The following is a 26,211-nucleotide window of genomic DNA, read 5'->3' as shown; positions in this document are numbered from 1 at the left end:
GAGAGAGGGGCGAAGATGAGATGGGCAGAGAAACGACAGCGAAAGGTGAAGGAAGAGAGAGGCACAGAGATATGGGAGGAGGAGATGAAAAGACAGAGTGAGCGAAGTAAACGGAAAGAAAAGAAAAGAGGGGGAGATGGACAGAGTACGTGGTGGAGAAGGACAGAGAGAGGGAGAAGAAGGAGATAGACTAATAGAAGAGTGGAATAAATATATACTCAGAACGCTCGGTACTCAGCTAGTATCTATACAAACGCTCAGGTTTAAAACATTACAGAAAACGGGAAGTAAATGTTTTCAGTATCAAGCCGGGATACCCTTTTGTCTTAGTTTGCTAATAACTAACTTTAAACACAGATTTGATAGAGTTTTTTTTCTTCGCCCTGAAGTTTCAAATAACTCTTCTACACGAATAGGAGTGTTTATTATCAGTGTGAAAAGCCATCTTTAATTTAGTAACACAAGGATCATTAACACACTGATTGTCAGGAGCCGCCGCCGGCAACAGCGGAGCCTCACGCCTAACGCCTTGGCTCGTCTTGGCGTGGAGGGCAAAAGGTCCATCACTATGGGCGTGGCCGTCGGCCTGTTAATATGCTCGTTAGGCAACATTTGGGAACTTCAATTAACAGCTTCCCGAAATCAGTGGTCAAGAAACACGACGTGCATCTGGGGATTGCTATCTACTATTTGACGAACCTGTCACAAACATACATGTTGATTCCTACTAAGGAAAAATATGAAAAGTCCCAAGTATAAAACTTATTTCATAGTCTTACAAAAGATGTTATGTTTTGATGATGAATTCCCAATGCTGTGAGGTTTGAAAACTCAAACGGCAATTATCAGATGAATAATAGCCGTAACAAAGAACAAGAACACACTGGACAGCATCCACGCAATCTGACATTGAAGATGCCTTGCAGAGAATAAAGGCAAAACGCCTACGGCACAAAAATTGTGTTTTATTTTGTTGTGGTTATACGGTGCAGTGCAGTGTGAGGTTGCCACTATTAACGAGCTAGCGAACTGTCGAAGGCTGACTAAGACTCAAGACTGCGACTGAGACAAGCCATGTAGCTACCTCCACCCATCCTACATCACGGCAACAGAGAGCTATCGTAGTCGGCTCAGTGGTCGCGCATCTTTGCATCCGCCTGGTACCCGCGCGACCGCTATCAGCGTCTGCTAGAAATGTGTTTTCTCTGTGCAACCTTTGAGACCCCGGTGGGGGTTGTATCGATTTATGGCACATTATTAACAAATGGTTCAAATGGCTCTAAGCACTATGGGACTGAACATCTGAGGTCATCAGTTCCCTAGAGTTAGAACTACTGAAACCTAACTAACCTAAGGACATCACACACATCCATGACCGAGGCAGGATTCGAACCTGCGACCGTAGCAACAGCGCGGTTCCGGACTGAAGCGTCTAGAACCGCTTGGCCACAGCGGCCGTCCATTATTAACGAGATATACTTGAATCAGCATTGAAAGTGCTAATGCCAATAACAACGAGACCGTTTGCACCTGTGACCGATTGCCTCGTCCAAGAAAGAATGTCATTTTATCGAAATGAGAAGCGAAACGGATGGCAAATGTGAAAGCAAATCAGACGAGTCGCTACGAACGCCTAGCGCATGCGCAGATTTCAGGCGCCCACGCGACAGTCACGGAAACGCCGCCCGCGGATTCCTCCAGTGGGTGTCCCCCCCCCCGGCACCTTCCACCGCCACCCTCCTGCCTCCGCGGCTGAAACCGTTCCTGGCACACTTCTGCCGCAAGCGCCAGGCCGCTCCGGAGCTATGGTGAAAATGCGGTTTAATTAATTCCGAGAAACGTGTATCCACTTTGTGGGTGAAGCCGCCAGACGTCGGTTCTGAGCATTCTGCGCCGAGAAATTGGGTTGGTGGGTGGAAAGGCGGCGAGCGAGTAGGAGAGGGGAGAGCGATGAGGAGGAGGAGGGGATGGAGGGGACGGGGGGAGCTGCTGCGGTGAGGGGCGCGCTCAAACATCTGCGGCCTCGGCGCGTCTCGCCTGAGCCGGCAAATTGCGGACAAGTTGTTTGTCGTCGAGAAACCATTTGCGTAAACCGACAGCGCCGGAGGCTCGCCGAATAACCGCCGCTCTCGCCGGGTTTGCGGGGTAGGAAAGACGCGGCTCTGCGGGGGTGGGTGGTCGCCCGCAGGCTCACAGAGATCCGGGATACGACATTATTCGCGGCATCTGAGGCGGGGGGTGCTCTGCAGAGTATATTACCTGCATCTACGTACGCAAACCACTGTCACGAGGCGTATATCTTCAGATTTCCTCGGCATACTGAATGCTCAGTGACACTTCAGGAGTGCAGATGCCGTTTATTAACACGCACGACATTTCATCTTGGCATCTGTTCGTGTAGCTCATATGCAGATTGCTGCTAGAAGTCAGGTGAAATATTTATTTCCCTTGTTTACTTATTTTTTTAACCTGGCATAATTAGCGCCATTGGACACTCTTACATCTACACAGGCATTCCACATATGTTCCAATACTTCCGGCGATAAGTTACTTCTCATTTACATTACAGGGTAAATGTACCGAACTTATTGATATTAAAGATTGTAAATGAAAAAGCAAAACTTGTTCCCAGTGCAGAAATTGTACATTTTACATGTAAGAGATCAGTACTTAGCTCTACTAACCTATGTTAAGGAGCATTTAAGGAATGAAAAACTACTGAAGTTATCAAACGTAGTAAACAAAGTCGGCATGCCCCCTAATTTTGTTATAGCATACCTAATTCTGTGACACTGTATACTTAGCTTCGTAATAGTGTGTTAATTCTGTGATAATCTCCTTTCGAATTGTTAAAGTTCACTCAAAGAACTTTTAATCCATTTTCGGCTTCGGTACCAGCGTCACTAACATTTGCACAAGTATTACACATAAATACCGTAGCTTCAGGTGAAGCGATGGACTGAAAACTTTCTTGGAACCGTCGCAGACAAAAACACTGAATCAAAGCACTTTTATTCTTTTCACAGCTGTAGCACTCTTCACATGTGGCGCAAGTATCACGATTTTTTTTATCTTTAACTTCTGTCTTCCCTTAGACACTCATTTCACTGCGCTACATTGGTTAGTGCATTATCGGGTTAGCGTTCAGGCCGAACACTGTTTTCTGGATTTGAATTATGAAATTAACTTTCAGTTCACTCTCAAGGGCAAACGGTTTGTCCATTTTACCAATGATCAAATTGTCTTTGTCATCTTCATTGCAGCCTACATAGTATTTTAACGCACTCATGGAATGGAGAAATGTTTATCAGCTTTGTATACCGACCACTTTTCTTCCAAAACCTTCTGAAGTGCTCCACGTAAGTCATCAGTTGAATAGGATTGTATTCTTTTGCTCACATAACCCATTTTTGGCTTGTGCTTCTTCGCATGTTTGCCTGGCATCGGATTCATTGTTTCTGAAAGGGACAAGAAACTTAAGATTTTTTATTGTTTTCGAAGCAATGGTTCTGCAATAAAGCATTTAAATCGGGCTATGGTGACTGAGATTATATAAGTATGCTCAGCTGGTAATACAACTGCTTATAAGTGTATCACTAATTACTTGAGCTTATCTTATTAAACTTGTATAACTTGTATTAAACCAGGATCACCACAGTAAACGACGTGTTTCCCTCCACAAGACAAACAATAAAGTTGCTGTTCCAGACACGGCGTTTATTTATTTATTTATTTATATTTGCGAGCGGTTGGAATTGTGTGTAGAAGACCTACCTGCAAGATGAAGTTAGCACAGGAGAGGATGGAGAGGAATTCGTGGCCGGACGCATCAAACCAGTGAGAAGACTGATGACCCCAAAAAAGAAAAAGTATGTCATGGATTACTATGTCTACGTACACAGTAAAATTACGATCCGAGACTCAGGAAACATTATCATCGGCTACTGAAGAATCTATCCCCATAAATTACTGACCTAACTCGTACAAAAAACACAGGATGAAAAACTGTCCAATGTCTCTGAACTAGCCAGGAAAGCAACTCTCAGCTTCATATTTTGACAGGTAGGAATAACAAAGAGATACATCTTCGTTCATCTCTTACTCGGTCATAAATCCTGCGGTAGTGCAATGTAGGTTAAAAATCTTCGAAATCTGGAGAAGAACGAGGATTGTGTATACAGGCATGGAGTAGTTTTTCATATCTCAATAAGTTAGTAGCAGTAAACACTGTAAAAGTGAAGGAAATACGTAGTCGTGTAACTCAAGGGTGTATTTCGTGCATACTTAAATTCTGCCACAGATTTTTTAGTAAGCTGCAAAAAATTCAGAAACTAAAAAAAAATTTCGCAACAGATACGAAGAGTAATTTACAGACGACAGTAAGAGAGTACAGCAACAAGAATACTGATTTGAGCAGAGACCTTACCAGCAACACAAGAAAAGGAGAAACAAAGCTAAGACCAAAATGAATAATAAAAACAAAATAGAGCGAAGGCTGGCTCTGAGCACTATGGGACTTAACATCTGAGGTCATCAGTCCCCTAGAACTTAGAACTACTTAAACCTAACTAACCTAAGGACATCACACACGCTGCGACCGTAGCGGTAGCGCGGTTCCAGACTGAAGCGCCTAGAACCGCTCGACCACTCCGGCCGGCAAATAGAGAGAAGGAAGCTGCTAAAAATCTATCATGGCGTATACAGAGGTTTAAGTAAAACAATAAAGTCATTCCGCTATTTGTAATTCAAGATAAGATTGCTACAGCGAGCTAGACCTCAATTCCACTGTAAACGCAGCTACATATGTATTTGGCTCTTTTCAGTTAAATATGAGAAAGCACAATATTTCCTGTTAATTATGTTAATGAGAGTAGGTGTTTCTCATACGTATCGCAGCATTTTAAATTACTCCAAAGGGAAATTGTTTATAGGGGAAAATGAAGGATTTGAATGAGGATGCACAGGACACGTGATACGTCGTTAAGTGATGAATTCTAACAGTTAAAATATATCAAATAAATTAGGTTTTTAAAAACCTTTCGAAAAACATGACACAGTAACTAAAAGTCACGTGTTTATCGAAATAATAATTTTCTACGAACTTCGAGAAAGTTGTGTTAATCTGTATCACGGAAAAACAGCCAAAGCTGCCACTTTCACTTTCATTTCCTAGATAACTTGTTTCGAGTTGGGAGCCATTTTCAAATGGTATTTCAAAACGTATAATAACCATTTCCAGAGTGAAATTTTCACTCTGCAGCAGAGTGTACGCTGATATGAAACTTCCTGTCAGATTAAAACTGTGTTGGAAGGTAGGAGACTAGGTACTGACGGAAGTAAAGCTGCGAGGACGGAGCGTTAGTCGTGCTTTTGTAGCTCAGTTGGTAGAGCACTTGCCTGCGAAAGGCAAAGGTCCCGAGTTCGGGTCTCGATCCGGCGCACAGTTTTAATCTGCCAGGAAGTTTCATACAATAGCCATGTCAAGGTAACAAAAAAATGGTTCAAATGGCTCTGAGCACTATGGGACTCAACTGCTGAGGTCATTAGTCCCCTAGAACTTAGAACTAGTTAAACCTAACTAACCTAAGGACATCACACACATCCATGCCCGAGGCAGGATTCGAACCTGCGACCGTAGCGGTCTTGCGGTTCCAGACTGCAGCGCCTTTAACCGCACGGCCACTTCGGCCGGCTGTCAAGGTAACAAACAAACACTTATAACAACCTGGAAATGAACAGTTACGGAACGTACGGATGAATGTAAGAAACACACACGTATAACACTATAAATATTATACGCTTATGTTTGTTACATTGGCATGGTTCTCATTAATTCGAGATAACTTTTTGACTTGGTGGATGATCTGGAAATGAGACCCGAACCTAAACTACTCGTGAAGTAAATAAAAATGAATTTTGTTCTACTATCAGTTGTGGTTAAACAACGAACTGTTCCCACATATTCAGAACGATATTAATTACATATCATCCAGAACTTTGTGGTTCACTTTAGCGATATATTGCCTCGTGTATAACTGTTTTGCTATCCCATACTGCTAAGTATTGGCATACCAGATGGATAACGGTGATTAGAATGCAAATGGTTAAGTTAAAACACATGACATCTAAATAACGAAATTCTTAATATCAGAGGACGTTCTCTTGTTTGACAGACCTGGGATTTCTTCGGACGGCGTACTGCTATTACGCCAGCTTCTGTCTTTTGAAATGTATTTGAAACATAAATTGCCACATCCTCAAAACAATCTAGTTAGAAACTTCTAATTTAATTTTGGTTTTAATAATTATCTTAATCGAAACTAAAGCAAAGGGAGTACGTTACAGCATTAAACGGTATTACAGCATAGTTCGAAGACCAGCTAAGCGTGAACAGTACAGCACTGCCTAAAAGAAACTCCACGAGAGGTTATTTTCTCATCAAAAGAATGAGCTTCGTTACATTTACTGGGCTAGAATTATGAAAACTTTTCGGTTAAGTCTGCTGTACCAGTTCCGAAATTACGTGAGTAATACCCTCGAACAATAGTGATGTAGGTAAGTCGTAGAAATATACACACGAGAGGCACTCGGCGGGAACGGAAAAAGGTGCAACCGTCACCTTATCTTTCCCAGCTTTAATAGAAATTGCGGCGATTGCTCGTGGGGCTGTGAACCGTAACAATTGCCGGCGAGACGCTGGATTTAATTAAACACAGTTCCGGCGGCGGTAGCTTTTCTTTTATATTCGCGAGTTGCACAGTGCGAGGGCATTCATTTCTTTTAAGCGGCGGCGCTCCTGTGCTATTTTGGGATAACAGAGACGCCTCGAGGAGGAAGAGGGGCGCAGCGGAGGCAGGCAGCCTCGCACGTCGTGCTGTGCGCCGTCGCCCAACACGCGCCGGCTTTCATTACGCCAGCGCTAGCGTTCCGCAGGTGGTGCGCTCCGGGTTGCAGCACTGCCAGGCGCCAGCAGGGTGTTAATTGCGCCCTGCATTTGCGCCGAGCGCGAACGACGCAGAGAGCAAAGAATACAACCACGGGAGGCACGTGAACGCAGGTACGAGAGCAGGCATTTATGTCAAACCACAGTGGCCAACAGTGGCACAGCTGCTACCTTGAACTTTCTGCCTTCGATGTCTTCCGAGTTTGTTTTCCTCGTTTAAGCTTACCTCTATTCACCGTTGAGCCAAAACATTATATCTATCTACTTGCTGTCGCATTGGTAAACGTTTGGAACGCAACGCAGAAGCGCAATTCAACAGCGAACTGCTTGGAATGATCTCGACAAGTCTTTGCTGGGTTCCCGGTGGTATATGGAACCACACGTGTATGTAAAGGTCACGAACTTATCGCAAATTACAGGTCAGTGGTGTGTGGGATTGGATCAGGTGCTGGGTTAGGTTTCAAATCAGGAAAATTTGGCGACCAATGTATGTTCACTTTCACCTCCTCTAACCACTGTAGCACGATTGTGGCCAGTTATACTGCTGAAAGATCCCATAGGTGTCGGAGGACACATCAGGTATGAAGGTGATCCATAATACTGTTCACGTAGTTCACAGCTAAGAAGGTGCCTTCGATTACTGCCACAGGTCCTATGGGAATCCCGGTGATTGTTTCTCATAGCATGATATTCCCTCCATCGATCTGCATCTACATCTACATCTACATACATACTCCGCAATCCACCATACGGTGCGTGGCGGAGGGTACCTCGTACCACAACTAGCATCTTCTCTCCCTGTTCCACTCCCAAACACAACGAGGGAAAAATGACTGCCTATATGCCTCTGTACGAGCCCTAATTTCTCTTATCTTATCTTTGTGGTCTTTCCACGAAATTTAAGTTGGCGGCAGTAAAATTGTACTACAGTCAGCCTCAAATCCTGGTTCTCTAAATTTCCTCAGTAGCGATTCACGAAAAGAACGCCTCCTTTCCTCTAGAGACTCCCACCCGAGTTCCTGAAGCATTTCCGTAACACTCGCGTGATGATCAAACCTACCAGTAACAAATCTAGCAGCCCGCCTATGAATTGCTTCAATGTCCTCCCTCAATTCGACCTGATAGGAATCCCAAACGCTCGAGCAGTACTCAAGAATAGGTCGTATTAGTGTTTTATAAACGGTCTCCTTTACAGATGAACCACATCTTCCGAAAATTCTACAAATGAACCGAAGACGACTATCCGCCTTCCCCACAACTGCCATTACGTGTTTGTCCCATTTCATATCGCTCTGCAATGTTGCGCCCAAATATTTAATCGACGTGACGGTGTCAAGCGATACACTACTAATGGGGTATTCAAACATTACAGGATTCTTTTTCCTATTCATCTGCATTAATTTACATTTATCTATATTTAGAGTTAGCGGCCATTGTTTACACCAATCACAAATCCTGTCCAAGTCATCCTGTATCCTCCTACAGCCACTCAACGACGACACCTTCCCGTACACCACAGCATCATCAGCAAACAGCCGCACATTGCTATCCACCCTATCCAAAAGATCAGTTACGTAGATAGAAAACAACAGCCGACCTGCTACACTTCCCTGGGGCACTGCAGATGATACCCTCACCTCCGATGAACACTCACCATCGAGGACAACGTACTGAGTTCTATCTGTGGAACGGTACATGTTTCGAGCAGACTTTTGCATGGATGACAACTTATTCCAACCCAACCGTGGACATGGTCATACAAGATTCTTCAGAGAGGGTGACATGTTTCCGTTGAATCACTGTCCATTGTCGACGATCTGGGATTCACAGCAATCGTAATTGACATTGTCGCACATGGGAATAAATGCGTGTCGTTTGCTGTAAAGCCGCATGTTGCGTAACGTGCACTAAACGCTGTACTTTGAAACACTTGCGTCTGCTCCAGAGATGTGCTCTGTCACCCGATCTGTTACAGACCGCCATCTGTTACTGAAGATGGGCGAAAGCACAAAACTTGTATTGGTGTAAATAAAAATTGGCAAAGAATGGCTGGATGCTATATTTCGTAAACTAATCTCCCCAATCTCTATGATCTATTGCGAGATCATCCACCACCAGTGCAGTGGTGGAACCTAGCCAGCAGTATGACGGTATGTTATCGTTCACTCTGTGTGACTTCTAACCAGCTTTAACAGCGTATCAGTAACTCCTGTTCTTTTTTAAGCAATTATCCACGTATTGTATTTCATTCCTGTGGTAACTTCTTGGTATCTTTGTTAGTGCCTCTCTCTCGCGAACGTTGCTCAGCACGTTTGTGAATAGTGCTCTCGGCATTGTGAGTGAACTTTATTTTAATGTATGCAAATTTAACACAATAAAAAAAATTTCTGGGTTGTAAACTGCGTCCACCTCCCTCAGCCTCCGAAAGCGCTGTTTTGGAACCTTCTACACGTATATATGGATACGTTGTTTTACACAGTCGCAAATCAGAAAGAAATTAAATCCAGTAACTTCTTGATGTGTGAAGTGCAAATTAAGACGAAGGAACTTAACGTCCCATCGATAGCGAAGACATTAGAAGCGGAGGACAAGCTCGGATTATGGGAAAAGGGCTAAGGAAATGGCCGTTCCTTTCCCAAAGGAACCATCCTGGAATGTGCCTGGCGTGATGTTAGGAAATGAACGGTAACCTAAATCTTGATGGCCGGACGCGGATTTGCACTGTTGTCCTCTCGAATACGAATCCAGTGCGCCGACCACTGTGGAAAAGAAGACGAAATCAGGGCAGTACAACGTTACAAGCATCTGACCAGTGTCACTGTTTGGGGAAGAAGAGATATAATATAGTCATCCATTGGCCTATGTTGTCTGGAGAAGCCTCCCGCTGTCAAAGTACAAGGCTCCCTCCCTCTGGACGGGTAGAACTGCATTACAGAGTCTGCCACAGGCAAACAGATCTTACAGTTCCCTCCGTAGTATTAACTGAAACAACGGTCTTGAAGCATAACTGTTGTTTCATACCTCCAATGGTACTGCAGTGGTCCATCATGCCTTAAGGAGGCAGTTAGCACATTAAACTATACGAGCATTAGGTGGTCGTACAACTGTGATGTTTGCCACTAACTTCATTGCACAACTTCCGAAATGTCGTTTTTCATACAGTCATGTTGTATTTGTGGCTCATGGTATAGTCATCGGAGTGTACCCTCTTTGTGATCAGGGAAAAAAAGCCATCTTTTCTCCTGCACCTCCCCCTCCCCCCTCTCTCTGTCCATCTGCTGCTCTTCCCTTCTATCCATCTGTTCCTTCCATCCATGTCCATCTTCTCGTTCCCCCTCTGTCCACCTCCTCCTTCCCCCTCTATAATTCCAACTCTTTGTCCTCTTTTCTCCCTGTCCATCTCCTTCTCTTCCTTTTTCTGTCCATTTCCTCTTCTCCCTTCTTTCTGTCCATTTCTCCTCCTCTCTCTGTCATTCCCCCCCTCTATCTGTGTCCTTCCGCACTCATAACAAATTTGATTGAATTCGTTTTAAGGGTTTGGATGAGCTTTTTACGCATTTGCGTATTTAATATAAAGACAAGTTGTATTGAGACTAGTTACAGTTCTATCCAAATTAGGTTCTGCTTAGCCAAAGGTTAACATACGAGTTTAAGTTGGATAACAGTTTTGGTAATATGTAGTTTTTTTGTAGAGTGGGATGTAAATTTGAGCTAAATTTCATAAACACATAATAGGGAGCTTACAGTTGATTCAGCCGAAGAGCTGACACGTTACCATTTATCGGTGGTCGAATCCTGATGGTCCGTTCCCACTGCGGTCGTAATTGACGATGTCCTTGGGTCAACATGCGAAACCGTAAGGGTGATCTGCTGCGAAGCTACATGTTAAACAATGTACGATGAACGGTGTGCTCTGAAACAATTTTGCGTGCTCCATATGCCACCATCTATCCTATTCGCAGAGCACACAAGCCTCCGAGCGGCACGTTCTGCAAGAATTCGTGGACTTGCAACCATTTAGCGCCTCGTAGTAGTTTCACTGTCCTTCTTGCTCTTTCCGCAGGTGTTCACGACAGTAGCACGTGAATATTCGACCAGTTTCGTCTGTTTCGGAGGTACACGTTTACTGGCTCTATGTAATAATAAACAGTCCTTTGTCAGAGACACTTATCTCAATGGATTTCCCTATTTGCAGCCTATATCTTTACTGGGATGATTCTCCGTCCCAGTCTGCTCACCTTACACACTTTCGTTACCGCGTCACATGCTCGCAACGTCACCATACGGCATCAAGCGTAGTAGTGGGCAGTAGTATTAATTTTTGGCTGAGCAATGTATACATATACGACTACACATACATATCTGCGTACATTTCTTAATATGTATGGATCATTATTGGTTGACAGAATGAAAATCACAGCGTAGTCAATTACTTCGATTCAACAACGATGTTTTTTAGCTTGTTAACCTCCTAGATACGCTAATAAATAATGTTTTACTCACAACCGGTTTCGATTTTCAGACAATCGTAAGATAAATCCAATCGTGGCTTTAAATACCATTTAATAGACTTTGTGTTATTTGACACCACAGATCATCGCAAGTTGTTATAAATTACATATGCCTCTAGTCAATCGCTGCCATTGTTATTAAACCTACAATATGTGATCAGAAGTATCCGGACACCTGGCTCAAAATGTATTACAAATTCGTGGTGCACTCCAACGATATTGCTGGAATTCAGTACGGTGCTGGCCCACATTTAGCCTTGATGACAGCTTCCACTCTCGCAGGCATAAATTCAATCAGGTATTCGAAGTTTTCTTGGTAAATGGCACCCCCTTCTTCACGGAGTGCTGCACTGAGAGGTATCGATGTCGGTCGGTGAAGCCTGGCACGAAGTCGGCGTTCCAAAACATCCCAAAGGTGTTCTACAGGATTCAGGTCAGAACTCTGTGCAGGCCAGCCCATTACAGGGATGTTATTGTCGTGTAACCACTCCGACACAGGCCGTGTATTATGAACAGGTGCTCTATCGTGTTTACAGATGCAGTCACCATCCCCGAATTGCTCTTCAACAGTGGGAAGCAAGAAGGTGCTTAAAACATCAATGTAGGCCTGTGCTGTGTTAGTGCCAAGCAAAACAACAAGGAATGCAAGCCCCCTCCACGAAAAACACGACCACAACGTAACATCACCCCCTATGAATTTTACTGTTGGCACTACACACGCTTGCAGATGACGTTCACAGGGCATTCGCCATACCCACACCTTGCCATCGGATCGCCACATTGCGTACCCTGATTCGACACTCCATACAACGTTTTTCCTCTGTTCAATCGTCCAATGTATACGCTCCTTATACCAAGCGAGGTGTCGGTTGGCATTTACTGGCGGGATTTAGAGCTTATGAATAGCCGCTCGACGATGAAATCCAAGTTTTCTCACATCCCGCCTGTCATAGTACTTGCAGTGGATACCGATGCAGTTTGTAATTCCTGTGTGATGGTCTGGATAGAAGTGTGCTTTTGCACATTACGACCAACTGTAGGCGGTCTCTGTCGGACAACAGAGGAGGTCGGTCTGTAGGCTTTTGCGCAGTACGTGTCTCTTCACGTTCCCACTTCACTATCACATTGGAAACAGTGGACCTAGTGATGTTTAGGAGTGTAGAACTATCGCGTACAGACGTATGACACAAGTGACACCCAATCACCTGACCACGTTCGAAGTCCGTGAGGTCCGTGGAGCGCCCCATTTTGCTGTCTCACTATGTCTAATGACTACTGTGGTCGCTGATATGGAGTATCTAGCAGTACGTGGCAGCAAAATGCACCTAATATGAAAAACGTATATTTTTGTGGGTGTCGGAATACTTTTCATCACACAGTGTAAAATCTTCTGGGATGCGAGACTACGTCATGTTTTTTCTACAGTCTACACGATGGACGATTCGACCCCTCCGCTAGGCTTCTCGTCATGGTCTTGTGGTGTTCACGAGTAGTTCAAACTTCAGGTAAGCGTGAACACCACACGATCTGGAAGCAGATACTACCAGAGGGATCGATACGTCGTTTCGAGTAGAAGAAACTTGAAGCGACTGTACAATGTAGAAGATTTTGCCTTATTATAAATTACTTTAAAATAACGGATGCTGATCTGAAGACCAAAACCAGTTGTGAATGAGTAATTATTTATCAGCAGCTCCTAGCAGTTGAAATGTGACGCTTCTTAAATGCTTACGGATCGTGCGGCATCACCTTCACAAAATGACTTCACCTGAGCCTGCAGCTGGCAGCTCCCTCTACCGAACAGCCTGGTAACCTCCAAATTTTTCATTCTCGTGTCCGCAGCTTTGGAAGATTCGAAAGGAGTCGTGCAAAGTGCCTCTAGAGAAATGGGATATTGCTCTATCAACGTCACAACGCAGATTTGTGTGGCCATGTAAGGAAACAACTTTGAAGCCAACATGAATTCACGTTTAGTAACGCTTTCTTTCAAAACTGGAGTTCGAGTTCTGAAACATTTAGTGCAGTGTATAAATTTATTCAGCGGCAGAGACTGCACGTTCCTTTTACGATTGCTTGTCTGCTTCATGTATACAAAATAAAGATATAGGTGCGCAGCTCCTCAAGAATCTTGACGAGACAGTTGCATTAGTATCTGCAATGCCTCCGCACTCTCAGAATGAATTGTGCTGACACGAGTTTTAACACTTAAAAATCTAAAACTTAGGACATAGCTGCTAAGGTTCAGTGAGCGTGTCAGAATTGTATTAGAACAAATAAGCCCTCGGTCACAGACATTAAGTCAAAATTGACCAGGTTTCGACGCTGCTATGAGCGTCATCTTCAGAATTAGACTAACTGTTCTAAAACATATTAGGTATATGATACATTAATAAAATTAAGGTTTCTACTGACTGGAAAAAATGCAGTACTTACAAGTCACATATTAAAAAAGACCTAAGCCGGAAAGGCGACGTCATGAATAGTTGTGAGATGGCGAGCCGCTAAGGGCTGCTCGCACTGTGAACAAGGGTTGATGAGTGTGAATATACTTATGTCATCAGAGTACACAATGGAAATTTACAAAAACAAGGGTTATTGTAGATAGACATCCTTATTATGCAGAAAATTTAAGACTGAAATCTGATGCTAATTTGATCAACTGATATGAAAAAAGGGAACAAAAATTACTCATTGTTTGCAATCATAATTATGTTAATATTTTGTGCTCAAGAACAGTTGATTAACGTTAATTAGGCTTCATCAATAAAAGTGAAACCCAGCAAATTTTTTTCATACATGAATTGTAAACAAAATGATTTATACATTCATCCAATATACAAAACTCATTATAGAAATCTGATATAAATAACTCAAATTTAAAATTCTCAAAAAATATGTATGTTCAATAATTTTTATTAACTCTTATTCTAATATCAAAATCCACTCTACCATTTTTAATAAAACAATTTGTGGAATGAATATTTTATTCAGCACCAAACATGTTTCAATTATCAGAAGGAAGTTCCTTTTATATGAAGGAATTTTTAGAAGACACTTTTATTTCTATCAAAATAACAACTGTATGAATTATCAAATCCTGAACACTCAAAATATACTGTATCACCTATTTCTCTCAAAATTTTTTCAACTAGACAGATGTCATGACAGTTTGTTTTCACTAGTGCTTATTCATAAAAATTTCCTTTCATTTCTTCTATATGTAAAGCTCTTAATTTATATTTGATTGTATTAGAATGAATAATGTTTTCAATTGCAAATATATCGGTTGACCACCTTCCTGTGTATCCTTTCTCTAAGAATATCTTTGATTACTTATCAGCAATTTATTGTCTATTTTACATTTACAATTAGTATCTCCCAAATTTTTGAAAGGAATAGTTTTGAATAACATTTTTTTTCATTCTCCTCATTCACATCCTTTGGCTTTATTTAATTTTTGTTGAATGTTCAGTATTTTTAATTAGGTTTTTAACTAAATCAAACCATTTATAATTGCAATTAATGTTATCCATATATTCTCTTTCAATTTTCTATTAAATCTTTCAAAGAAGGACACTTTTAATTCAGAAAAAGTTGAAAAGTGATTGTTGTTGTTGTTGTGGTCTTCAGTCCTGAGACTGGTTTGATGCAGCTCTCCATGCTACTCTATCCTGTGCAAGCCTCTTCATCTCCCAGTACCTACTGCAGCCTACATCCTTCTGAATCTGTTTAGTGTATTCATCTCTTGGTCTTCCTCTACGATTTTTACCCTCCACGCCGCCCTCCAATACTAAATTGGTGATCCCTCGAAGTCTCAGAACATGTCCTACCAATTGATCCCTTCTTCTAGTCAAGCTGTGCCACAAGAAGTGATGAATGTTATATTTTTTCACAATTTCTTGAAAATTGTTGTATCAGAATTCATTATGATTATCTGTCTGTAAATTTCTTGGTTTTCTCATCTTGAATATTTTTTCAAATAAATCAACACAATTCTTACCTGTATCATCTTTAACGGGATTAGCCCAATGAAATTTCGAAAAAAACATCAATAAAGGTTAGTAAATATTTATTCCATATATTTTTTTTGAAGCTGCCCTCAAATTACCTGAATCCATTTCGACTAAATCCGATTACCACAAATCTTTAATATCTAGACATCCCACACCCAGGTTCCCGGGTTCGATTCCGGCTGGGTCGGGGATTCTCTCTGCCTCATGATGACTGGGTGTTGTGTGATGTCCTTAGGTTAGTTAGGTTTAACTAATTCTAAGTTCTAGGGGACTGATAACCACAGATGTTAAGTCCCATAGTGCTCAGAGCCATTTTTAATATCTAGACAAATCAAAAATCTCGTTTTAAATTTTTTCTTATCAGTTTATGTAATTCATTAATAATTTCTTCAAAAATATGTAGATCTTTACCTACAAATTTCTAATGAATTCTCTTTATGGTTTCCAAAATTGAAGAAATACCTCAATTCTCTGTCTTCCACTTCTGATTGTTACGCTAGGAGGATTACTAGTTCCAGAAATTTTTTACACTTTGAACACTACATGTGATAGTCATAAAGAACTGATTGGGCGGTTGTTTGGGGAAGGAGACCAGACAGCGAAGTCATCGGTCTCATCAGATTAGGGAAAGAAGTCGACTGTGCCCTTTCACAGGAACCCTCCTGGCATTTGCCTGGAGCGATATAGGGAAATCATGGAAAACCTAAATCAGGATGCTCGGACATGGAATTGAACCACCATCCTCCTGAAGAAATGATTGGTTTTCCAGATCAGAAATTCAGTAATTTTCATCATCATTTGATTCTAGCAACAGCCTGCCAAACGAAAGTATTTTACATATAATTTATGAAAATATTTTAATCTTATCCTTAATATAGGCGATTTGTTTACAGTCAATGAATAATTACTATAATCTATGCTGTTTATAATTTCAGTCGTTATCGTGATACCAAAAACATTAAATGCTAATTTTTATCTACGTTTTCACCAATAACCTTAGGCTTAAAATCCTATTCAAAATGACAAGATTCACTTTCATAAACAAAAATTCAATTATTTTTAACACATATTTTATTTCGAATTAGTTAATTAGTCTATAAATAGAATTAAATCTGTCTTACACAAATAATCTGAGAAAGCATTTTCAATCTACTTTCTTGTATAGTAATTAGTTAGATAAGTTTTTTAAGTTGATTACTTGTTTCATTAAAATGTGTTGGAGGGCAAAAATTGTTGAATTGTGTTAGAATACTCAAGTAGTCAGATTTTCTATTTTTTATCAATACTTGATGCTAATAAAGTTACTCATCTAATAATATTTTATTTGTTCATTGAGACTTGACTCTAATGAATTTCATCACTTATTAACATTTCGTTCTACTTGTTCACTTAGACTTGATTCTAATGAATATCATTGTTTATTAATATTTGGCTCTACTCTCTGACTTAAGTCTGTATTAGTCGGCATTAATTCTTCATATTTTATTGTATCCCCAAAATGTGTATTTATTGAATTTAAAATTTAATTAATATTGTAACTATTCGATATTAGTTTTTACAAAAATAAACTCAAAGGATCCTAAATAAGTTCATCAAAATGCTGTATCCTTTCAACATTATAATATAACTCATTTTTACCTAAGTAATTTACTAATTCATTTCATATATTTCAACGAAATCATCAAAAACAAATTTTGTATATTTCGATTTATAATAACAAATTGAGTGACTACCAATATCTAAATTAACTATCCCACATTACTATTCTCTGTGACAAATAGTAAATTCATCAATCTTAACTAAACAAAAATGTGTATACTTTTTGATTCCTTAACAACTTTTTATATATAAAATTGCTTAATGTATTAAGATACATTTGGATTGTTCCTTCGAAATTTTTATATTGTGGCTCCTTTCTTTCGATTGCTAAATTCTGTCTTCTTTGTCCCTCCAATTCTTTACCAATTTCTGTTTATTGTGAACTCATGAAACAATAGAATATACACCACTAGGTAATGAGCCAATTTCTCTTAGTGTTGCTAGTAAAATTGATAAAATTCCTCCTTCAGGTTTTGTTAATCCAAATCCTTTTTTTCTTTTGCAGTAAAAATTTGACAATTTTTCACAACATGAATACCTGATGTTTCCACTAGTTTTCTTATCCATTTCCCTTTTTGAATATCAAATAAAATATATTGCCACTATTAATTGTGCATTATTTAGTTTCATTTTAATAGCTATTGGTTCAATTTTACCACTTGGAAGTATTTAATGTGTAATCAATGCTAAAGATATTCATTCATATAGATTAAAAGTTAATAAAGAATTTTTTAAGCCCAGTACATTACCATCAAATTCATAACCCATTCCTAATTTTCCTCTTCCATATATTATTCCTCCAATAACTATTGATGCTAATTTTTCACCAAATGAAGAATCTTTACAATACATTCTTTCATCTGCAGTAAATTCTAATTCTTTGTTTGCTTCATTTTTTTTCTTTTTGTAAATCTTTATTATCTCTACAGAAAATATTATGATTTGTCCAAGCTTTGTCTATGACAAGCATCATTCACCCAAATATATTCAATTTGTGTTACTGTATATCATTTAATTAAACCTTGACCAATTTTCATTGTTTTTATTTTCTGTCGTGTCAGTCTGATTAATTTGTCGTATTTCTCACCTCTACTTGAGTAAGTTTTCTTCCTGATAGGATCATTATTTTGAAATGTAGCTTCTGTTAATATCAATATTTCTTCATAGTTATGTAAATCGTACTTGTTATACACCTCAATGTTATGTTGTTCCAAGAGTTTCATTAAATCATTAATTGATCTGTACTGTTTTTCATTGGTTAAAACGTTATCATTGTTAAATTTAACTGCTAAATATATAATAAAATGTTAACCATTTTCGAAACGTAGACCACGAACTTTGTCATTTTGAGTACCCATATAATTTCATATTATGAGACAAATATATGATGGTTTATGTAAAATTTACTTATTATTCTTTTATTGTTTTTCTTTTTGTTATATATTTTTCAAATTTCCCTCATGTTGTTTTTGACTTTATGATGATGGACTTTCAATTATATCATCTTTATAAAATGAACGTATAAACAACAAAAATAAACATAATTTTCATTATGATAGTAAGGAATTATCTGTTTTCTTATTTCTTTATTTTCTACCATCACTTTTAAAACTTTTCTCCTACAGTTTCGATTGTATCTATAACAGGTTGACCGGTCTTATAGCTTTCATATCTCTTCTTGGTTTTTTTCTTCATTTCTTAAGTTATTCTCTTAACTTTTCCTTTTTGCTTCCATTTGGTACAGCTTTTTTAACAATCTCCAGGTCATAAAACATAGTTTTACTTAGTCCTTAAAGGCTATTGTACTTTGCATACATTTATTAATGATAAAAACAATTCACATTAACATTTTATGTTCTTGTTGGGTTCAGTGTTAATGATGAATGTTTATATTCCATGTTTATTTCAACTTTTATGTTGAACATTTCTGTTCAATGCCTATGTTTTAAAAAAAACTAATTAGTCTTATCTCTGTACTTACTGTTATTAATGTTTTCATTATATCTATTACAATAAAACCAGGTTCATTTTTATCCCAACATTTACTATAGCTTGTTTAAACTTAGAAATTTTAAATCACCTCCAGCAAACTTATGATAATTCGAATTTGTATCATCCTGTCTAAAAATATTTAAAACTTTTAGATTACCTCTGACTAATTCTTTTGGTATTTTTGTAGATGTTTTCAATAGATAAAAGCAATCTATTCCTTTAATTCTTTGTCAAGTAAAATGTCCTCTAACTATATCTTGATTTTCAAGTATGAAATCATCAAATAAAATAACTGAATTATCTTTACCTTCATTTAACAAAATGACTTTGTCATTATTTTTAGTTACAGAAAAAACTTGTGCTCACCTTCAATGTTTTCAGAACTTTTCATAAATTCTTGATATTTTGATTGTTCTAAACTCTTAGAGTAAACATGGAATGATTAAGTTTATTCCAGTTCAACAATCCAGGAACTAAATTACAATCATCAATCATTAATGTCACTTTCTCACAGCCACTAAGAATAAGTATCGAACATCAAATAGAATTTGGTGAATGTTTGCTGTGTTTATTTTTTGGTCCCTTCTCTGGAATTCTTATTATTGGTTCCCAGGCTCTCACTTATTTATATACTTATTATTAATAATAGATGAGTAGATTATTTCACTTAAGCGATAATTCATCTCTTTTCAAATAAAATTAACTGTTTCTATAAGAGATATTTATAAAAACGTGGCAGTAGTCAGTTCTTATACAACTTTTTAATTCTTAATGTTACATCGAAAAGTAATAAATAATATACCAACCGAAAAATGATAGGAATTCCTGTCAGTCAGTATAGCTTGAAAAACGTGGAAAAATGTATTCATTTCAAAAAATCTAAATACTCATTAAAGAAAATAAACTTTTAAACAGAATTATTATTGAGAGTGATGTTAAATTATTTATTAATAGAAAAGATAGTACTGTACTGGAAGTGTGTTAGAATTAAGAACCAAACCATTGAAACCAATCAAAAAACAGTTCCTAACAATGTTCTTAAAATTGTTTTATTCGAATTAGTAAATCTACATTTTAATTTAAGTAAATGATTGTTTGTTAAACATACTGATCATTTGCATTGACAAACATATGTTATTATTATTATTATTCATGATGGGCCAAATATAGCGACATGATGTACAGTCCGTCAATGTTACTTTTGATGGTTGGTCTGCCTATGTATCCCCAATGAAGTCTCTTTCTTTCACTAGACCACAGTGTTCCAGTCTATTGTCGCATTTCCCTCCAACTTCCCAATCCAATATCAATTGTGTGAATGTTTTTCTGTCTGTAACATCTGCCTGAGTTATACTGGCTACTTTAAGATCCTCCTTAATCACAGTGATCCATTTAATTGGCTCAGTTCTGGACTTACTTCTATTTATGAAGAATTCTATTATTTGTTTTCTCAACATAGTGCATGTCATTCTTTTAATGTGCCTATAAAATATAAGTCTTTGTATCCTTATGTCACATATATGTATGTGTACTCTTCTGTTTCCTTATTACTTCTCAGCTTATACATTTCTCCATCGCAAATTTTGGGGCCCAATATTTTCCTAATAAACTTCCTCTCTTTGTTTTGAATTTCTTCAATATCCCTTTTCCAATATAGAATTAAAATTTCAGTTCTATAAAGATATTCAGGTTTGAATTTAGAAACAGATTTTTTGTTATAAATATTTTGTTAATCTGAATGCAATTTCTATTTTTTGACAGTGATCTTTATTTCGAGTTTTTCCTGACCGTTGTCAAGTATGACTTCCACCAACTATTTAAACCCCAAAACCCTTTTTATTTCTCCCTATTTTACGATCAAAAACTTTGGGGCTTGTTCACTGCATGTCATATATCCTGTTTTTTCATATGATATTTCTTCATATGGTATTTCTTCCTCATGTTCGTTAAGAATTTCAATTTTTTTTAGTCTTGGAAATATCCCTTGTTAGAAATGACAGATCATCTACATAGGTGATGCAGTCTACTCTAATATTACTTCTACCTAATATGCTTTGTTGATCTGTATTTTGACTCAACTTTTGCTTCTGCCTTTATGTAATTACCCTTTCCAAAACCCAATTAAACAGTAACAGGATGAGTCCATTTTCCTGTCCAACACCAGTCTTTATAGCAAATGCTTCAGATATTTCTCACATGAATTTCACTTTGGAACTAGTGTCAGCTAACATTTGGAGTCTTATTAGCTAACCCTTGCTCCTTTAAAATTTGGAAAAGATCTACATAATCCACTGAGTTGTAGAACGTTTTGAAATCCACAGATGTGCAAAGAATGTTGTTATATAAGTACTTTACTGCCTAAGTATTAGTTTTATATTAAGAATTTGTTCCAGATAGGATCTGTTTGGTCAAAAGCATTCTTGATATTCAGCTGTTTTAGGATCTAACTGCTCTTGGACTTGAACAAGTAAACATCATCAGAGAATTTGGTATGTCACCAGGAGAGGAGAGATTCTTTGGTAATTATTAACATCCCCATTTTTCAAATGGATGTTTTAGGGCAGTTTTCCAGTCCTCAGGTATTTTCTATTAGCCAGATATGTCCTGTTATTTGAGTGATCCCTTTTAAAGTGTTAAGGCAAGGTGATTTTAGTAGTTATAGAATTATACAGTCTTATCTTACTGCTTTATTGCTTTTAAGTATCTTAATTTGTTTAATTATTTCGATTTCGCCAGTTTCTTTAGAGCTAGTGTTATTAGTTTATTAGTTAAGAAGCATTAACTTTAAGATTTTTGGATACTTTTAAATTCATAGCATTAGGTATCGATAAACTGTCTTATAATCTTAAAACAGAACAATCTGGAGAAAGAGCAAACTATTTTGAAAGCTGAAATGTAGATTTAATAATTAAAAAAGGCGTTTATCTACAGAATTGTAAGCATTATGGAGAAAAATTGAAAGAAACAAAATTAGCTAAAAATGAATTTTTTTTTCCAGATTTTATAAATCGAATATTCCTAATGAAAATTAGTTTGGGCAAAATAGAATATTACGAATTCGGAAGAATGTACTAACTTATATTGTAGATTTAATGTTTTAATATTAGTGGAAACTTCAAAAAAATTTTAGGCATTCATGCATTACATATTATATACTCGATCCACCTTTGTATTTTACTGTTCCAAGTTTATCTTGGGATGCTATGTTAAAAATGACTAAAACCTAACTACAAGTACTAAACAATTATGATATGAGTGTTTTTTTTGTTGATAAAGGAATTCAAAGTAGTAACAGATACACTAAAGATAATAATAAATATATGACAAATTTTGATCCAGAAAAGGAATCACATTATATATCATGTGTGGATGCAAATAATTTATTCATTTGGGCTATGTCTTAATTTTTACTAATTAAAAATTTTAAATGGTTAGGTCTGAAATGTTACACTGATGAGATACTGAAAACATCAGATGATTATAAAAATGGATTTATTTTAGATGTCAGTTTATAAGATCCAAATGAATTATACAAGGACTTACCTTTAGTGTCACAAGGAGTAAATAAATTTTAAACAACATTAAATAACAAAGAAAAATATGATTTACACTATAAAAATCTTAAAGAGTGTCTAAATCACAGATTAAAACTAACAAAAGGTGATATAATTTTAAGATTTGACATATGTGATTGGTTAACTAAGAATGATGATGATGTTAACACAGAAATGGAAAAACATGATTTTGAGAAAGACTTTTGTAAATTGACAAATAACTCTGTTTTCAGGAAAACGGTACAAAATATTAGAAACAGGCAAAATATTAAAATAATAAAAGGTCTATATAAATGTAAAAAATATAATCCAAAGACAAATTATGAATTCAAACAGTATTTTCAGAAAATTCAGTAGCAATACATATACAAAAATAATAAATTTGATGAACCTATTTATGCTGAAATGAGTGTTTTAGATATTTCTAAAATAAAAATGTGCAATTTTCATTATAATCTTGTGAAACCAAATTACAGAAAAATATATCGAATTGTGTTACGCAGATACCAGTTCATTTATTTATGATACAAGAACTGAAGATTTTTATGATGATATGAAATCGATGATAATGGAATTTGATACAAAAGATAACATTTATGGACTACCACAAGTAAACAAAAAGGTTTTAAGAGAAATTAAAGATAAAAATCATGAAAAAATTATATGACAACATGTTAGTTTAAGATAAAACATGTAAGCCTATAGAGTAGAGGAAAGACGGTATAAAAAATCTAAGGGGTTAAAAAATTTGTTGTATGACGTGAAATTACTCTTAGTGATTATTAAATTGGTTTAAATGACAAAATAAAACAATGCATAAAGTTGAATTTGATTAGATCTTTTAAACACAAATTATATACTATTGAATGCAATAAAATTATTTAAGTTCTACTGATGATAAAAGGCTTACATTAGAAATTTTAAATAAATACTTTATCAAAGTTTATTATAAAATTAAAGAATTAACATCTGGAGTTAAAAAATTAATTACTTTAATGAAATAAATTTACTTTGTTAAATTAATAAATTTTAACCAATTGTTTTTTATGTTGGAAAAACATTGAATACCTGTTTATATTCTACAAAAGTGTGTCTGGGTCCAGAACTCTTATTTGAACTGTCTGAAAACAGAATGACAATGTATAAAGGTCTGGGTAATCTATGGAACATTTTTGATTTACGTAGTTATCCTCCAGTCTGTCACTTGAGAATTAACAGAATTTAGAGCAAAAATGAAATTAACAATGTTTATTTCGAGTTTTTTCCAAAATAGTTGATCTGTAATGTGAAAAATATGGAAAATGTGATAAAAGATAAAGAAAACAATCCAAATTTGTCACATAGCGCTGGAAAACGCCTTTTCCTCAACATAGAGGTTAAACAAGAAATCAAAGTACATCAGACACAACTTCAATAGTTTTAGAATTTTTGTTAAACGTGGTTTGTTTATCAATAAACAACAATCGCATTTATCAGCAATAACAGGGAAAAATTACTGACACTGGGTAATGTACAGCTGTAATGATGTGCACAGCAAACAAACAAAAAAACCAAGAGAAGTCAATGTCTCCCATTTCGTCTCTTACACGTTCATTTAGCTTTCTTTCCCTACAAATGCTGCCAATATTTCCAGTAACTCTACCACTTACTACGTCAATTATGTTGTGTACCAAAACTATCGAACTGTAGCTTTGGTACAACACAACTCTACTGTAATTCCATCTCATTAAACATGACAGTATTAAAGTGGGAGGATTTAAGCTCTTAGGATTTATCGTCTTTCTTAGTTAAACTGCATTTTTCATATAAAACTGTGATATACGCAGTTAGTAATGGCATTGCTAATGGTCCTCTATGAGCCATACAGTGGCTCCCGTTGGTGCTGTATCTGTTTCCGCCCTCTGTTGGAGGCTATATGGTATCGTTTAGTTGGCACGATTGAGGCTGTTTGTCTTCTTCTTGTGTTGACTGGTGCCACTCAGTCTCGCAAGCGTTGCCTGTTCGCTAGTGGCAGCAGCGGCGGTTATCGATATGTAGTAACTGTTGCCCTATCTTTGGGGCGACGTCGTTGTTTTGCCGGGTCGTGAGAGTGTACAAGTTGGGTTGGGGTCTCAGGAGGAGCCAGGTCCGCGCAGTGAGACAACACACCGCGACCGCGGCACGCATAGACTGCCAGATAGAATGGCTGTGGTCACGAAGGTGCACAACCTCGTCGTAAACCGGATCCAGCAAGCCTTAATATGTGCATTTCAGTCCAAGTAGAGAAACCTCCACCATTGTGATATCTCGCGATTCTCCAGTGATTTGGGTTCGTGTTGCTGCTCGTAGTGTCGCCGAGGCGAAGAGCAGCGAGTGGAGTGCTTTCTATTATGGTGGTAGTGGTTCCTTTCTCGTTCCGGACGCTCTAAACACAGTATACTGGGGACTTAGTGCAGACCGCCGGTTCCGGGTTTGGTGCATTGTTGGATCGTTGCATTTGGTTTATCGGACGTCAGGTAGCTTCAGGAAGATTATCAAAAGTCATTCGTTAGAGTGCCACTAGTCTGAGTTACCATCTTGTGAAGTGAATGCAACTTTTGGCTGCCTATCTCATCGGTCGGGAAAGTGTTTGCTGCCGGACATTCTCAGAGGTCGATTCCTGGAGCACCGTCTGTGGCCCCTTGTGTTACAAAGTTTACCATTACCTTATTTCATCTGTTTGGTGATCAGTTGCTTGTTTTTTTAATTAACCTTTGCGGTTGTATTTGCTGTTTTACAGCAGGTTTCTAAATTTTTTATATTATTGCCGTTCCTGGAGTGTAAGGCCATCAGCTGTGATTGTGGCCATTTGCCTTAAAATTCTAATTTGGCATTTGTATTTTAGCAGTAAGCCTTAAAACATTATTTACTGTCATTCGTGGCGTCTGATGCCTTCTGCTGTGTTTGTGGCAACTTGCCTTTCATATTTCAATACCTGTGATTTGTAAGTTGTAGCGAGTTTTAAGCAATTCTTAATTTATTGACATTCCTGGAGTGTAAGGCCTTCTACCCAGATCACAGTGGCTTGTTTTTAAAACATTATATGTTGTATCTGTATTTAATGGTGATTTGCTACATTGTAGTTCACTGAAAACACTGCTATTTGCACAGTTGTTTCTTCCACGATTAATAACGTGTGGTATTTTATTTATTGTTGAGTCTGGAATTACTAGTTTAAAATAAATTATGTGTAACTGTAAAAGGCAACCAATACTAACTGAATACGTCCCCGTCCGCAGTCGTAACCGAATCTTGCCTTCCCTTGACTATCAGGTCTCACTGTAACCAGAAGACATTTCAGCTGAATGAAAGATGGGTTACAAACGTAATGAAGCTATTTGGTGGTAGTGCTGATCTATCCTGGATTAGCTCTGAGCACCATTACTTCAATGCGTCTTCTTCGGTACTACACAACTAAATAGACCTTATTAAGTTACTTCTAATTGGCAACATGTTGTGCGTAATTCAGAGGATACCTCTCGAATGAGAATGGGAGATCAGGCGCTTGTGGGAATTTCAAGCAAGAGAGGCGCTTCTGGAAGCCGCCAGAACGCTTAAGGAGAAGGAGGTGGGCATTGTTA

This window comes from Schistocerca americana, chromosome 4, assembly GCF_021461395.2.
Source record: "Schistocerca americana isolate TAMUIC-IGC-003095 chromosome 4, iqSchAmer2.1, whole genome shotgun sequence".
Taxonomy (NCBI): Eukaryota; Metazoa; Arthropoda; class Insecta; order Orthoptera; family Acrididae; genus Schistocerca; species Schistocerca americana.
Note: the sequence above shows the minus strand (reverse complement) of the source record.